Genomic DNA, 17,948 nt, shown 5'->3' with positions numbered 1-17,948 from the left:
TGACATGTCATAAGATTTGATCGGTGGGGGTCAGGGCACTGAGACATCCACCGATCGCTAAAACAAAGCGGCAAAAGAGCTCGGGTGAGCGTTGCGACACTTTGTTTCTGATCGGCTTTCCTTGGAAAGCCGATCGAGCTGTGATACAGACTCAAACGTTCTATTGAACCCATACACCTCTTCAAGGAAAGCCGGTCAGAAACTAATCGGTACAGCGCTCATCCGAGCAAATCTGACGTTTTGATTTAGCGATCGGTGGAGTTCTCAGTGTTCGGACCCTCACCGATCAAAACTTCTGACATGTCAAAAGTTTTTTTTAAAGTTTAGTTACCCTTTAAATACAAACCTCGCCTTACCCCTGGTTTCCACTAAAAACATCCTCCAGTAGTTCTATATCTTCTACAGGCCGAGCATGCGCAGGAATATGCTGCAATATCTGTATAGCAGCGTTCTCTCTCTCCCTGTGCCGTGCTTCTGGGCGAGCGCTGTTTGCCCTGCCTTCCAGCACAATGTTGTCACAGTGGACGTAGAGGTGTGGACAAAGTCAGCACAGCCGTTTTCACCGTTTGTATGAAGGAGGCCTAAATTATTAAGACTAGTCAATATAAAAGCACGGAACTGCAGGCTGAATACTCATACACAGGTCTCAGTACTTCTAATATTCTTAATAATTACTGTTAGGCTATGTTCACACTGAGTTTTTTTTACAAGTTTTTTAACGAGGAAACCGCGCCGCAATACTTGTCAAAAACGACCCGAAAATGCCTCCCATTGATTTCAATGGGAGGCGGAGGCGTCTTTTTCCCGCGAGCGGTAAAACCGCCTCGCGGGAGAAAGAAGGGACATGCCCTATCTTCGGACGTTTACGCCTCTGACCTCCCATTGACATCAATGGGAGGCAGAGAAAGCGTATTTCGTGGCGTTTTAGGCCCGCGGCGCTCAATGGCCGCAGGCGAAGTACGCCGCGAAAATCGGCGTGCATGGAGAGGAAAATCTGCCTCAAACTTCCAAACGGAATTTTAAGGCAGAATTTCCGCCTGCAAAAAAAACTCTGTGTTTACATAGCCTTACAATATTCGTTTCAAAACATACCTCAGCTGCTGTAGAACATGTTTTTTATATCAATATCAGACAAAAAAAAAAGTGCCTACTATAACCCCCAACAGTGGCAGTAACTGTGTACACAAGTGCCCGCACAATACAACAGTGCCACATTCCGTCAGCACTGCCCCCTCTTTTCACATGTGGTCAGCGTCTTCTCACATAGAATTCCCTGTTCCTGAGAGAACTCCGGGCAGAAGAACCGTGCATCGCCTATGTAATGGCAGCCATCTCTCAAAACTGGGACGTTCTCGTCACCGGAGAACATTTTCAAGACATTAAAAAAACGCCATTTTGTCAGGGAAAATGGCGCATATTTTAGCGAACATCCTTCACTCACACGGGCGGACTTGAGTGTAAAGGTACTCTAAGATCACTAATTAATTTATATGAGGCAGAACATTGCAATGGAGGGCGTCAATGTCACGCAAAGCTTTCATATTGCAGCATGTGTGAACAACACTTTTATTTTTCTTTAGTATTTGTTTATTATGTTGGATTAATTATTCGTGGAGCATCTGCAAGACGTGCCATGACACACATCATCTGTCTGGTACGCAACACTACGATACTCCCATTACAAAGCGCACGGCGAGATCGCGCCAAACCTCGCGATACCTCACGGGAAGTGTAGTTTACAGCCGAGATGATGTTCTGTTGTCGCAACCTTCCCTGAACGGCGGTTCCCAGCATGCTCTGCGCGGACAAAGTCCTGTGGCCGTGTTAGCACTTGACTTTTCACAGAGTCTGCGCCGTGCTGATAGCTGGAAGAAGCCGTCGGCAGAGACCAGGTGAGCGGAGAGCACCGTGAGTACGGAGAGGCCGTGTTTTGTCTATGATGCACCGCCCTCCCATTAACTACGCCGTGTCTAACAGACGCCATTTTCCAGCCTGGTTGTCTTCCCGCCGTATCTAAATGTAAGCCCGGGAATGTATTCTTATTTTCTTTAGCAGAGGCAGTCACTAGTATTATACGCGCTGTAGTAGTGGCTTGTATGTGGTAGCAGTTTGTGTAGGTTTCTTATATGTAACGTTACTTGCTTTCTATCTAAATGGCTGTCGACTGGGGCAAAGGGCTTACAGGAAGTGAGTGCTGCTCTTATTAGGCCGCGGTGTCTGCGGGGACACATGAGCACACACACTGAGCTATGGGCTCAACACGCTACATAAACAGGGAAAACGGAACCACATACGTGCCAAAATGGATTCTGGGAGAGGTATAAGCCACATTCTCCTATATGCGCTGTATTTTTGCATTATCTGTATGGCCATGATGGGGTAAAATAGCCTAGGCCGCATGTGAATGTTTTCCTTGCTATTGGGGGTCGGATGTTCCCGCCTACTAACATCGTCATATGTAATTTTTTTTTTTTGCACTTTTTTGGCAAAAAAATATTTTTCAGCAAGGCAGAAATGTTACAATTAATATATTTACCTTTTTAGGATTTCTTGCCGCTACTGCCCCTTTCTGTGTATGTGCAGCTCTATGGGAGTTATATTAACAGCCAAGCAAGCAGGCTTTTTTTTTTGTTTTTTTTTTTAGAATTCTTTATTGCACAAGCGATTTTCTATGGAAACCAAATACAGGAAGTTGGCTGAGCGCTAATTTTGTAGAATGTGTGTGTTTCACTGCACTAGCACATCAGGAATATACTCTATGCAAGTGCATGGGGTGTTCAAAAATCCGTAAATATCTGATCATTGGGACTCCTACGCCTGCCAATCAGCGGTCTTGAAGGGGCCTGCATTACTCATGCCTTACCTGCTCGGTGCTGTGAATCGCTGACACACTTGAAGCAGCGGTTCAGTATTACAAGCTTCTCCCGTTCAAGTGAATGAGAGATGTTTGTAATACTGTGAACCGCCGCAATACGTGTCTGCGATTCACTTTACGAGCGGTGACCGGAATGAAGGGGTAACGGTGCTCGCATGAGCACCACGGCCCATTCAAAACAACTGATGGGCATTGTAACAAGAGTAGGACCCCACATCAGCTATCCACAAGGATAGGCCATCAATTTCCTCTAAGGCCCCATGCACACGAACGTGTTTTTGCGGCCGAAAATCCACGGGAGAATTGCGGCCGCATTCTTTTCTATGGGGCCATGCACACGACCGTAGTTTTTGCGGTCCTTGCACGGCCCGGGAGCCCGGACCGCAGAAAGGACGGGCATGTCTTATTACGGCCCTGTTCTGCGGTCCGGGCTCATTGAAAACAATGGTGGCGGCCATGTCCCGCGATTTTCAGGCGGCCTGCAGCTGACAGTCCGCAGCCGGCCGACCCGAAAATCACGGCCGTGCACATGGCTACGGTCGTGTGCATGAGGCCTAACTGGAAAACCCCTTTAAAGGGAATGTGTCGCTAGAAATTATATATATATATGTTTTTTCAGTTAAACAATTAGTATTTGAGTGATTACACATGGTTTTAATTTTTTCACAAGTCAAGAAATATAAATTAGATTCTAATTTATAACATTTCCATGTGCTGGGTACTAGAGGGAGCAGTTCCCAAAATTGCAGCATGGTCACTGATAAAGCAACCTCATTGATTTATGCTGCAAATTTGGGGTGGACACACTTTCCTCTAGTGTCATCACACAATCCCCCATCCCTTCTAGCTAGTGCCAAGAGAAGAAAGGGTTTCAATGTCTTTAAACCTCCTACACTGTGTGCCGCCATTTTCTGAGCGACTGCACAGTGCTAGGAGGATTAGATACAGGGCTCCGCAGACAGTATCACATGAACATACACGCACATAATACACATATCATACACAAACATAAATTACCTGCCTCTGCTGGCGCTGGTCTACGCTCCTCTTCCTTGCGCCTTAGCTTCGTTGAACAAGTCGTCATCGAGGTGTCCAATATCGGCTTCCGATCCACATGAAAATGGCGCTGGGTTTCGCTCTACAAACGTGCTTCGTTTAGGTCTGTGTGGGTACGGCGCACGCAACTGAGAATGGAACGGCTCCCGTTCGCATTCTCTATAGACTCGTAGGTAAATACTATTGATTGATTTGCACCACCACCAAAAAATGTGTCTGGGCTGGGCGATTTTTGACCTTAATCAAAATCGTGATTAAATGAGCACGTAACCTCGATTTACGATTAACCCCTTCGAGACTAAACCATTTTTTTTTGATTTTTCGTTTTTCGCTCCACGCATTCCAAGAGACATAACTTTTTTTTTCTGTCAATAGAGTGGTGTGATGGCTTATTTTTTGCGGGAGGAGTTGTAGTTTCTATTGGTACCACATAATGTTCTGGGAAACTGCCCAAAAATTATTTGAAATCGGAAAAAACTTATTCCTCCAATGTTTTCTGGGTTCCATTTTTACGTCTTTTACCGTGTGGTAAGGGTATGTTCACACGCACTGTTTTCTGACGTAATTCGGGCGTTTTAGTATTTTCAGACGTTTTTGGTCACTACGTGTGAACACACCCTTAAAACGACAACTTATCTTTATTCTTTGGCTCAATCCGATTACAGGGATACCAAATTCATAGTTGTTTTTTTTTCTGTTTTACTACTTTAAAATAAAATTTTGGTTTCTTTCCACCACATTCCGAGAGCTATAACTTCACTTTGTTTTAACCTTTTTTTTTTTTTTTTACACATTTCATTAGTCCCCCTCCCTAGGGGACTTGAACCAGTGATAGTTAAATTGCTGGTACAATACATTGAAATACTAATGTATTGTAGTGTACAGTCATTTTGGCTACGGTTAAGCCCTGCCACAGGCAGAGTGAAGGCAGTCCTGGGGCCTTCATCGGGCCATGACAACCGCCTGATAGCGTTGTGGGAGCACCGATAAGCTGTCAGAGGGCCGTCCTCCCCCCTTTTAGCATCTCAAATTGTGCGGTCTCGATAGACCGCAGACTTTGAGCGGGCAGGAACAGCGGTATCATTGCATATGGAGTATTTAGGCCATGCCATGCAAACTCTTAGCGTGCTCTTTATTTGCATGCCACACCATTGAATTAATGTATACCACCCTCTGAGCCTGCTGTGTACTGCTGTATATAATATACCCCCTAAGCCTGCTATATTCTACCGTATATAATATCCCCCTGAGCCTGCTGTATATAATGTATATCCCCCTGAGCCTGCTGTACACTACTAGTATACAGAAGGTTGAGCTTCAGCCCACACAGTACAGTGCCCCCATAGCTGACCTCTACCCCCAGTATAATGCCCCATATTGCCTAATAAAATACTCATCTTACAAAGTTCCCACGAAGATTGGAGGAGATCCCTCGGTAGGTCTATTCCGGTCTGTTATGTGTAGCTTGGTGCAGACCGGCACGATGACTGTTTACGGCTGGCGTTCATTACATAGAGAATGATTGAGCCCCCCGCTGACCGCTCCATGCTTCACCATCGGATTCAACTGTATCTGCGCCCTGAGTTTTTAAACCATGCCGCCAGGGACATCGGGACACTGCCCAGTAATCTGGGACTGTCGCGCTGGATATAGGACAGTTGGAAGGCATGTTGTATTTTATCATAAACCTTTTGAAAGGCTTTTTTTTTTTTTTTTTTTTTTTTATAAAAAGCTTAGCGTGATTAGTGCAACTTTATAATTTAGTTTTTACGAAAAAATTGTTTTACTTTTTGAGATACAGCTATTCTGTATTATATAAGAGCAGCTGTATCTAGCGCTAAATCCTGTTCCGGCCAGGAACCCGTTACTGACTGGTTCAGTGAAAGCGGGTCCTGCGTGTCTCTGACACGCAGGATCCACCTGTGATCTGTCACATCTAAATTATAAACATAGATGTGTTAGATTACAGGTGGACCCTTCGTGTCTCCCGCTTTCACTGAACCAGTCAGGTCCGCGGGACTGACTAATTCAGGTCAAACTATACAGCTGCTTTGTATAGAGAATACAGAACTGCTGCATCTCAAAATGTAAAACTAATTTTTAATAAAAACTAATTATAAAGTTGCACTAATCACACTGAACTTTTTCAGCTTTCAAAGGTTTACATAGCCTTTAAGCTAACCTGAGGCTAACTTCTGCTCGTAGCAGGAACAGCAAAGTATTAGGTTAGGGGTCTCAATCTCTGCTGGGTAAATGGGCCACACAGAAAAAATGTGAAGTTGATGGGTCGCATTACTTTAAAATTTGATACAATACAAAATTATTGTTAATCAATTAGCTATTTCAACTACTATAATAATACTACATTACTATAATAATACCGCTAGGTTTAAACTCAATAGAAATTTGGGAGCTTACTCCTCGTGTAGCTAAATGTTTAACAAACTTCTGACATGTCATAGAGACACGTCAGAAGTTTTGATTGGAGCACAGAGACCCCCACCAATCATTAAAATGGAGCTGCTGAGGCGCTCGTGTGAGCGCTCAGCAGCTTCGTTTGTATTCGGCTTTTTCCGGAAATCAATGTATCTGAGAACAATAGAAAGTCTGAGCCCATACTCCGATACATCGGATTTCCGGAAAAAGCCGAACACAAACGAAGGGCTGAGCGCTCACACGAGGGCTTCAGCTGCTTAGTTTTAGCGATTGGTGGGGGTCTCCACCCCACCAATCAAAGTTTCTGACAAGTCACTATGACATATAAAAAGTTTGTTAAACATTTAGCTATGCTTAAAGAGGCTCTGTCACCACATTATAAGTGGCCTATATTGTACATCATGTGATCGGCGCTGTAATGTAGATTACAGCAGTGTTTTTTTATTTAGAAAAACGATAATTTCTGACGACGTTATGACCTATTAGCTTTATGCTAATGAGTTTCTCAATGGACAACTGGGCGTGTTTTTACTTTTTGACCAAGTGAGTGTTGTACAGAGGAGTGTATGACGCTGACCAATCAGCGTCATACACTTCTCTCCATTCATTTACTCTGCAGATAGCGATATAACTATATCGCTAATTGCAGTCAAATAAACACACTATAACGCTACTCATCTGTCATGACAATGAATATACATTACCTCCAGCCAGGACGTCATGTATATTCAGAATCCTGAATACTTCCGTAGCGTGTCTGTGATTTACAGCATAGCAGGCGTAGTCTCGCGAGATGACGCTGTAAGCTGTCGTTCACAGCGAGACCTCGCTGTGCTGTACAGCACAGAGACGCTACAGAAGTGGGCCGGATTCTGAATACACATCACGTCCTGGCTGGAGGTAATGTATATTCATTGTCAGGACACTGCAGTAATGTTAGTGTTTGTTTATGTGGCTGCACATAGCGATATAGCTATATCGCTATCTGCAGAGTAAATGAATGGAGAGAAGTGTATGACGCTGATTGGTCAGCGTCATACACTCCTCTGTACAACGCCCACTTGGTCAAAAAGTAAAACACGCCCAGTTGTCCATTGAGAAACTTATTAGCATAAAGCTAATATAGGTCATAACTCCGTCAAAAATGATCGTTTTTTATATAAAAAAACACTGCTGTAATCTACAATACAGCGCCGATCACATCATGTCCAATATAGGGCACTTATAATGTGGTCACAGAGCCTCTTTAAACAATACAGGTTTCCACTTTAAGTATCGCTAAATGCAGTCCGTAGGCTCGTTTGGCAGACACAAGAATGTCAAGATTGGGCAGCCCCTCTGTAGGTAATGCCGCAGGGCCCTCTGTAGGTGAGGCCGCAGGGCCCTCTGTAGGTGAGGCCGCAGGGCCCTCTGTAGGTGAGGCCGCAGGGCCCTCTGTAGGTGAGGCCGCAGGGCCCTCTGTAGGTGAGGCCGCAGGGCCCTCTGTAGGTGAGGCCGCAGGGCCCTCTGTAGGTGAGGCCGCAGGGCCCTCTGTAGGTGAGGCCACACACCCACCCAATAAGATGGCTCTATTGCGGCTCCCTCTAGGAGTGGTATCCCAAGCCAGAACATTTCCGACACTCTGGCTGGGGATTCCTCTACTGGAGGAGCCACTGACGTATACTCCTGGACCGGAATGTGATGTTAGGGGCAACCCCAGAGCCGATGTCCCAGAGCAGAGCACTTGTATAGGTTATGCTCAAACTCTGGGGAAGCCCCTGACATCCCGAGAGCAGGGAATCTAGCTCTGGGGAAGTCCCTGAAATTACTGTTAATATATGGACAGTGATGTCAGAGGCTTCCCCAGAGTCCCGGAGCAGAGCCTATACTAGGTCTCTGCTCTAGGACTCCCGCTTTGGAGAAGTCCCTGACATCACTGTTCATATATGAACAGTGATGTCAGGAGATTCCACAGAATCCCGAAGTGAGAGCTTATACTAGCGCTCTGCCAGGTAGTAGACTAACAGCTGCATTCCAGTACTGCAGGACATTACGCCATTATTAAACAGATTCTCTCTAAGCACAGAATCGTCAGAGGCCTCAAAGGTGAATTAATCGAATTCATTTTATTAATCGCCCAGCCCTACCTAACGTCAAGGAAATTTAAAGTGAACCTTTTGGTGACAGGGCTTCTGTAGATAACATTAGTGAAATATTCACCTTACAGATCAGCTAGTATATTAGTTAAAAAGCCAGACAATGGGAATTGCAAATAAAATGATTATTCAGACATTTGCCAATTTTTGCAGCTGCCGCTTTGGATTGCAAAATGGGGTTCACTAGATATGCTATAAATGTCTTTGATTGGAATAACCCTTTTAGATAATTAAGACTATCCAGGGATTGACAGCCATCTCTGTATGCATGCGTTATACTGTGTAGGCTGTCAATCATTGCTCTATAACATGCTGCCTGCGGATTGGACTGCATTTTCAATGTGACAGGTTCCCTTTTATACAAGCTTATGTCTTGGTTATCCCAGGAGGTATTGGTTTGAACAGGTGTTACATACATCCTGAACTGGTGTTTACAGCTTGCCCCAGCTGTCCAACATTGCTATCTTCAGTCAGTAGGAGTAGAAGCCAAAGAAAATGTTTGTGTTCAAGCAGGCAGCTCAAGAAATATGGAATTTAAAAACCTCACTCTATTTTATCCATACAGCGGTATTTGAAAGTATCACTAAAGGACAAAGTTAGGCTTCGTTCACATCTGCGTCAGGACTCCTTTCAGGGGTTCCGTCTGAGCTTTCCGTCAGGGTAAACCAAGAACTGAATCCAAACGGAAACAATCGGTTTCCGTTTGCATCACCATTGATTTCAATGGTTTCCGTTTTTCACCTTTTGTGCAAGGGTTTTGACGGAAGCAATAGCGCAGTCATTCTATGGGATAGCCTCCGTCAAAACTACGGAACCCATGCACAACTGAGACGAACGGAAACCATTTGCATCGGATCCGTCACCATTGAAATCAATGGTGTGGTGCAAACGGAAACGTATGATTTCCGTTTGTTTCAGTCAGAGTTCCGTTCTGACGGGAAGCACCGACGGAACGGCAGAACGGAGCCCTGACGCAGATGTGAACGAAGCTTTAGAGTATGTTCCCACAAGCAGGATACACTGAAAATTTTGCTTGCAGTTTTTTTCAAAGAGGCTCTGTCACCACATTATAAGTGCCGTATCTCCCACATAAGGAGATGGGCGCTGTAATGTAGGTGACAGCAGTGCTTTTTATTTAATAAAACAATCTATTTTCACCACTTTATTAGCGATTTTAGATTTATGCTAATGAGTTGCTTGATGCCCAAGTGGGCGTATTTTTACTTTAGACCAAGTGGGCGTTGTACAGAGGAGTGTATGACGCTGACCAATCAGCGTCATGCACTCCTCTCCATTCATTTAGGCAGCGCGTAGGGATCCTGTTAGATCGCTATGTGCTGTCTTATACTAACACATTAACAATACTGAAGTGTTTAGACAGTGAATAGACATTCCACGGGATGTCTATTCACAATCTCTGCACTTTGTTACTGTTTCTGTGGTAGTTACAGAAGAAGAAGCGTAATCTTGCGAGATCTCGCTGTAAATGACAGGATCTATTGAGCACCGTATCTGAAGGGTTAAACGGGTGAGATCGATACTGATGTCGATCTCACCCGTTTGAGCAGGGATGCCCCCAGCTACCTCTGGTAGCTGAGAGCCGGGAGATTTAACGCTCCCTGCTCTGTTTACTTATTCCGATGCAGCGCCGTAAAAATGCTATTGCATCGGAATAAAGCCCGTTAGTGGCCGCCGTAAAAACACTATGGGGCGGTCACTTAGGCTGTGTTCACACACACTATTTACGGACGTAATTTGGGCATTTTAGCCCCGAATTGCGTCCGAAAATGCGGCTCAAAAGTGTCGGCAAACATCTGCCCATTCATTTGAAGGGGGTCTTACGATGTTCTGTGCCGACGGTCATTTTTTTTACGCGCTGCTGTCAAAAGGCAGCGCGTAAAAAAGACGCCCGCGTCAAGGGAGTGCCTGTCACTTCTTCAGACGTAAATGGAGCCGTTTTCCATGGACTCCATGGAAAAACAGCTCCAATTACGTCCGTAATGGACGCAGCGAAAGACGCCTGCACGTGCCATTACGGCTGAAATTACGGTGCGGTTTTCTCCTGAAAACAGCACCGTAATTTCAGCCGTAACGGATGCTGCTGTGTGAACATACCCTAACTGGTTAATCAAGAGGTGTAAAAATGCTCTGTGACAACTGCGACTCAAAGCTTGGCTAGTTGTGCAGGACTGTAAATACACAGTGGAAAGTTTTATCCCATTTCAGCAAGTTCAGAGTCGCACTGCGGGCGTTATTTTGCAGAAAGCAAGAGCATGGCAGCTGACTCAATAGATCAGGAAAACTGGTCAGTTTATGTCACTTAATATTTCAAAGCTATGAAGAGATGCAGTCTTTGCACCTGTGTGTGTGTGTGTGTGTGTGTGTGTGTGTGTGTGTGTGTGTGTAATATACGTATATCTGAGCAGATGAATATACTATTGTATAATGGGAAAAAATTTAAAGATGGGTATTCTACAAAAGTGAGTCTCAAAAACGAAAAATCAAGTGAAAATTAAAATGAACTAGTTCTTAGAAATTCTAACTGCAGAAATAAAGCCGTTTATTTAATATCTTTTGTTACAATCCTTTTTTTTTTGTCTTTACAGCTTCAGAGGTCTATCTTCTACATGAATTAACTTCTCAGAAGTTTTTGTTTTCTGACTCTATTTAAGGTACATTTTCTACCACAAACCTATTCAAGTTAATTCCTTTTATTTAAAGCGTAACTAAACGTTTGGTCAACTTTTTCTTTTCTAGCAGCATGTATAATATAAATATATTTTGTAATATACTTTATTAATGAATTTGGGCTTCTTTTTTTGTTATGTGTGTTAAATGGCCACTCGTGACACTTTTTTTCTTTGTTTCTCCTGTTGCTAGCAGAAATCCGTACACCGTTTGAATGTATCAGTGTACGGATTCTGCTGCCTATGAGTACGGATGGGTGGTGGCCCCATCGTGACGTCAGATGTGCACGCCCCCATCGTGACGTCAGGAAGGTCTCTCTGCCTCTATACACTACACATTTCTCTTTAGCGTAACCTGCAGCAGCAGAGCGCATGGAAGAGACTGCCTGGATGATTCTCCCCCTTCCCAATGGAGTCTTGGCACACTGTAATCTGAGTTGCTAAATAGCATCAGGACTGCTCCGTCCCCCGTCGTCTCCCCCCCCAGCACCCTGCCGTCCTGTCTTAACTTCCCTGCACTTGCCAGGGAAAGTGAGAAAAACTCTGATTGCTTTCTTCTGCAGTGTGCAGAGATATTTCCATCTCTATATATAATGTGTTGTGCTGTGCATAGCTGAGGGCAAGCTCACAGTATTGTAGTTATACCTCAGAGTTCACTGCCCATGAAAAATACAGACAAATCATAACATCACACACAGTAAGACACGCCCCTAGCAACTGCCAGAATCAGGGAGTGTGAGAAAATAATGTGGACGGTTTCACAAGAAAAAAAGGTACTTTGAAGTGAAAACAATTCCTAGGAGTAATGTATTCACATAAAGGGACATAATAGCAGTTTCAATATTTATTTATTTATTATTTTTTTTGCGAAAGTTTAGCTACGCTTTAACCATGAATAGAACCTGATAGATGTATTATGAAATGTTGCTTTTAAAGATGGATCCTCCAGTATGACAGTCGAAAATGAAAATTATTGTAGGTGCACACTGAACCATAGCACACTCCAGAATCAAATGCATAAATAGGTTAATGTTGTTAATAGGTTAATGTAATTGGTTAATGTACTTTTATATATTCCTTAACCCGTTAGTGACTGGCCCATCGTGTTTCTACGTCGGTCACTAACGGGCCTTATTCCGATGCCATAGACTTTTTACGTCGCGGCATTGGAATAAGTTTACAGAGCAGGGAGCTGTCAAATCTCCGTGCTCTCAGCTGCTAGAGGCAGCTGAGGGCTGGGAGCGTCCCTGCTCTGCCGGGTGAGATCGATATTAGTATCAATCTCACCCGTTTAACCCCTCAGATGCGGTGCGCAGTAGCGAGCACCGCATCTGAGTGGTTTTGGAGAGAGGGAGGGAGACACGATCGCCGAGTGTCTGTGTCTCCAATGGCAGCCGGGGGTCTAATAAAGGCCCCCAGGTCTGCCTGGAGTGAATGCCTGCTAGATCATGCCGCAGGCATGACCTAGCAGATGCCTGTCCGTGTTAAATGGACAGGCAGTAATACACTGCAATACAAAAGTATTGCAGTGTATTATAAATGCGATCACAGAATCGCATATTATAGTCCCCTAGTGGGACTAGTAAAAAAGTTTAATAAAGTTAATTTTAAAAAAAATGAAAAACCCAGCTTTTCCCCTCACAAAATGCTTTACTATTAAAAAAACAAAATAAAGTTAAAAAGTTACACATATTTGGTATCGCCGCGTCCGTAACGACCCCGACTTTAAATCTATTACATTATTTAACCCGCACGGTGAACGCCGTAAAAAAATTAATAAACTATGGAAAAATTGCTGTTTTCTGTGAATACTGACTTTAAAAAAAATTCCATAAAAAGTGATCAAAAAGTCGCATCTACTACAAAATGGTACCAATAAAAACTACAAGTCTTCCCGCAAAAAAAAAAGCCCTCCTACAACCGCATCGGCGAAAAAATAAAAACGTTACGGCTCTTCAAATATGGAGACACAAAAACAAATAATTTTGAAAAAAAAAGCGTTTTTACTGTGTAAAAGTAGTAAAACATACAAAAACTATACAAATTTGGTATTGTTGCAATCGTAACAACCCGCTGAATAAAGTTATTGTGTTATTTATATCACACGGTAAATGGCGTAGATTTAAGACGCGAAAAAGAGTGGCGAAATTTCAGGTTTTTTTCTATTCCCCCCCCCCCCCCCAAATAAAAGTTAATAAAAGTTAATCAATAAATAATATGTCCCCCAAAATGGTGCTATTGAAAAGTACAACTTGTCCCGCAAAAAACAAGACCTTATACAGCTATGTCGACGCAAAAATAAAAACGTTATAGCTCTTGGAATGCGACGATGGAAAAACTTAAAAAATGGCCTGGTCATTAAGGTCCAAAATAGGATGGTCATTAAGGGGTTAAAGGGGTTGTCCAGGAATAAATTTTATTTATATTTTAACTTAATTGGACATATTTAAGAAAATTTCTAGTATGTCTGTTTACCTGCTCTGATCTGCGGGACTGCACCCAGAGTACATTTTTCATTTCCTGTGACGTTCCGTGTTTTAAAGGCATGGCGTGTCATCCATTACAGTTACAGGCAGTGGGCCGGGTGTATGTTTCATGAGCTCTTCAGAGCTCTGTCTCTTCTGGTCCTGCCGCCTGTAAAAATAGTTGATGACACGCCATGTCTCTACATAGCAGGAAGTACTGGCTGAGCAGAGACGCGGAACGTAGTCTCTGCTTGTACACGCCCCCTCCTCCTTTCTCTGAGTTCCCGCACTGCCTGCCCGTCTCCTCCCATGCCACCCCCTGGTGTCTGCACCCCCCTGATGCTATATACAGTTATTACAGGGGTTATATAAATACAGGGATGATGGGGCCATCATCCCTGTGTATAACCCCCATCCCCCCTGTGTGATTATTACTGGGTGTGTGTGACGGTGCAGGGAGCTGGGTGACTGTAAATAGAACAGGGAAAGACCTGTTGACGTGGCAGTATGCAAATAGCTGAGATGCTCTGGAGGGAGGAAGGGGGATGTAACCTGTCTCAGATGCAGCAAGGGATCGTGGGTATAGTGGGTTACAAGACAGGAACAAAAGCAAGGGATGTAAACAAACAGAAAGCAGCAGTGACGATTGAGATCAAACAGAAACTGGTTAGAAAGTATGTAGCGGGTTTTAGGGAAGGCAACCCATGGCTGGGGGACACTTTTTAGAAAATATTTTTTGCCTGGCCAACTCCTTTAACCCCTTAGTGACCACTAATACGCCTTTTCACTTGATTCACTAATGGGCTTTAGGCTAGGCTGACGCTTTTTCACGTCAGCCTAGTCTAAGTCCTGCACGGGTCTCCCGTGCAGGCTGGTGCCGGGGCTCTGCTGTCTGATGACAGCTGAGCTCCTGCTCCAACGCCCGCGATCGACGTTTACTTCGATCGCGGCCGTTTAACCCGTTAAATGCCGCCGTCAATAGCGACCGCGGCATTTAACTTTGTTTACAGAGGGAGTGCGCTCCCTCTGTCACCCATCGGCGGCCCGCGAATGCAATCGCGGGTCTCCGATGGGGTGTCATGGCAGCCGGGGGCCTGATAAAAGCCCCCAGGTCTGCCCTGGACATATGCCTGTTAGGACGCGCCGGAGGCACGTCCTGACAGATTGCCTGTCAGATTTACACTGACAGGCAATAATGCTCTGGTATACGAAGTATACCAGAGCATTATAGCAGCGATCGGAATATCGCACAGTAAAGTCCCCTAGTGGGACTAATAAAATAAGTCATCAAAGTGAAATAAAGATTATTAATAAAAAGTACAGTAAAAAAATAAATCCATATTTTTTTCCATAAAGGCAGGGACTCCTAGCATCGTACAGAAGTATGATGCTAGGAGCCCGGCTCCCTGCACTGTGTTCGGTCCGGGACTTGCGGCCGAAATACGTCCGTCAATTACGGACGTAATTAGTGTGTGTGCACATACCCTAAGGGGTTAAGTTCACACACTATTTTTTGTTGTGTTTTTAGCATGCAGCTTTTGGTTTGGTACATGTACCCTCTTGGCGTTCTTGTTTTGTTGGAATTTTAATGTGATAGACCTGACCAAATTGTCACAGTGGAATTTAAAAAAATGAGATTGTTTAAAAAAATTGTGTGTGTGTATATATGTATGTGTGTGTATGTATGTATGTATGTATGTATATATATATATATATATATATATATATATATATATATATATATATTACTAAACTATGAAAAGTTGAGTGCATATGTATTCACCCCTTTGCGATAAAGACTACTAAATAAGGTCTGGTCAAAGCAATTAACTTTAGAAGTCACAAGGAAGAAGGTATTCTGGTCGGGTGATTGATCTTTTTGGCCATCGTGGGAAACTCTACATGTGGCGCAAACCCATCACCTCAGGAACACCATTTCCACAGTAAAGTATGGTGTTGGCTGTATCATGCTGTGGGGATGCTTTTCATGGTCAGTGACTGGAAAACTGGTCAGGGTTGAAGGAAAGATGGATGGCGGTAAATATAGGGCAATTCTTGAGGAAAACCTGCTTGTCTGCCAGAGATTTGAGACTGGGATGGAGGTTCACCTTCCAGTAGGACAATGACATTAAAGGAGGTGTCAGATGGCCCAAAAAGAAGAAAATAAAACACATGTATATAATTTCTCTTATGGTACTACATAATTTGCTAAAAGAAAAAAATTATTTTAGTGCCATTTAACCTACACGAGATATTGCGGCACAAATTCTCCTCTACTTCCGGGACTTAGTGATTCAGCTTTTGCTGATAAACTACATATCCCATCATGCTTTTCTTAGTGCAGCTTATTCTCCGCCCATTCCTTGCCTCTGATAGGCTGTGTATGTGGCCGGGACTAAGGAGAGGGCTGGTTTGAGAGGAGCAGTCCGTTCCAGCACCACTAAGTCACCTGATTGTTGTTGAGCCGACACCAACAACAGGAGACAGGAAGGCAGAAGTCATGTGGGGCTGTATCAGCGTGTAGAAGGAAACTACAGAGCTTCCTGCAGCTTTCGGTGGCATTTCTGCTCAGAATTGAAAATTAAAGGATTCTGAATAGACATTACGTCCTGGCTGGAGGTAATGTATATTCATTGTCCGGACACTGCAGTAACGTTATAGTGTGTGTATGTAGCTGCACATAGCGATATAGCTATGTAGCTATGTGCTGTTCTAATGTATGGGGAGAAGTGTATGACACTGACCAATCAGGGTCCTCTCCACAACGCCCACTTGGCCAAAAAGTAAAACACGCCCAATTGTCCATTAAGAAACTCATTAGCATAAAGCTAATATAGGTCATCACTCCGTCAAAAATGATAGTTTTTCTAAATAAAAAACACTGCTGTAATCTACATTACAGCGCAGATCACATGTACAATATAGGCCACTTATAATGTGGTGACAGAGCCTCTTTAAATGACATGCTGCGGGAATGCTTTCCGCACAACTTTTCTGTGGGTTTTTTTTCCCCTGCAGCTTGTGCCTGAGATTTGCTACATCTTATTCACTTTGCTGCTACTAAAAAAAATCTGGTGGAATTTCCGCACAGAATTCTGTTGCAGAAATTCCACAGCATTTAGGCTACATGGGGATCCAGCCTTAAGGCTATGTACACCTTTGAACAAAAAATAATATTTTTTTTAATTCCTCAATGTTTTTAGTAATTTCAAACCAATTTTAAATGGAATTTAATTTAAAAAAAAAAATAGTTTTACTTTTTTAAGCTACAGCTTCTATCTATCCCGTATTCATAGAAGCTGTGTCCTGCCATCTAAACCGATTTTAGTCAAGTTAGCTGAACTGACTGCTTCGGTGAAGGCTGGTCACGTAGGATCAAGCTAATAAGGGTATGTTCACACGGCAGCGTAGATTAAGGCTGAAATTACGGAGCTGTTTTCAGGAGAAAACAGCTCCTGAATTTCAGACGTAATGGCATGTGCAGGCGTATTTCGCAGCGTCCATTATGGACATAATTGGAGCTGTTTTTCTATGGAGTCAATGGAAAACTGCTCCAATTACGTCCCAAGAAGTGTCAGGCACTTCTTTGACGCGGGCGTCTTTTTTTACAAAAAAAATGACCGTCGGCACAGAACATCGTAAAGCCCATTCAAATGAATGGGCAGATGTTTGCCGACGCTTTGGAGCCCTGTTTTCGGACGTAATTCGAGGTTAAAACGCCCAAATTACGTCCGTAAATAGGGTGTGTGAACCCAGCCTTACAATTACATCGACGTTCATAAACTTAGATGTGAGCGTGCCAATATTTGCGCCAACTGGTGTAAACTAAGTCAACCAAAAAGTGGCTTTAGGAAGAGTGAAGTGTCTAACATGTCTGGCTAGGTGTGCCAAATGTAACAGTTTTTGATCAATTTGGTGCATCTTCTGACTGTCTTGTCTAAGTTTTCACTGTCCAAAGCTTAGAAAGCATTAGGGTCTGTTCCCATCGACATTGGAGGCACCACCACAGATGTGGCCCAAAATACCGTAAACCAGTAAAACCACGGAAACCTGAAGGAGCAATGCCATGGGGACACTGACGAAGGTGTGAGCAGGCCTTCTGTAAATGTGCCCCATTGTGTAACCTCTGCCGAAGGATCCAGTCCGGGTTTTGATCAAACAAAATGCATTGTATACTTTACAGTTAATGTTAACAATATACTTCACGTAACAGAAATGTGGAATTTATAACAAAGTTTAACCATATCTCCAAGCAATGGAGCGTGGTGCTGAATTTCAAGTTTGCCGAGTTACA

The 17,948-nt window shown here is 43.7% G+C and overlaps 1 protein-coding gene across 6 annotated transcripts in view; it reads left to right on the top strand.

Annotated features, from left to right (window-relative positions):
• Window positions 1-1,729: 1,729 nt before the first annotated feature.
• Window positions 1,730-17,948, top strand: part of THRAP3 (thyroid hormone receptor associated protein 3) — a 63,883-nt gene continuing 47,664 nt past the window's right edge. For 2 of the 6 annotated variants that reach the window (XM_075853281.1, XM_075853283.1), the window contains exons 1-2: window positions 1,730-2,019; window positions 11,109-11,174. The gene's annotated coding sequence lies outside the window, so the exon portion shown is untranslated. The remainder of the gene's footprint in view (window positions 2,020-11,108; window positions 11,175-17,948) is intronic. The other 4 variants (XM_075853282.1, XM_075853278.1, XM_075853277.1 and 1 more) reach the window with 4 other exon arrangements.

This window comes from Rhinoderma darwinii, chromosome 2 (genome assembly GCF_050947455.1).
Source record: "Rhinoderma darwinii isolate aRhiDar2 chromosome 2, aRhiDar2.hap1, whole genome shotgun sequence".
NCBI lineage: Eukaryota > Metazoa > Chordata > Amphibia > Anura > Rhinodermatidae > Rhinoderma > Rhinoderma darwinii.
Note: the sequence above shows the minus strand (reverse complement) of the source record. Positions and strands in the feature narration are given on the sequence as shown.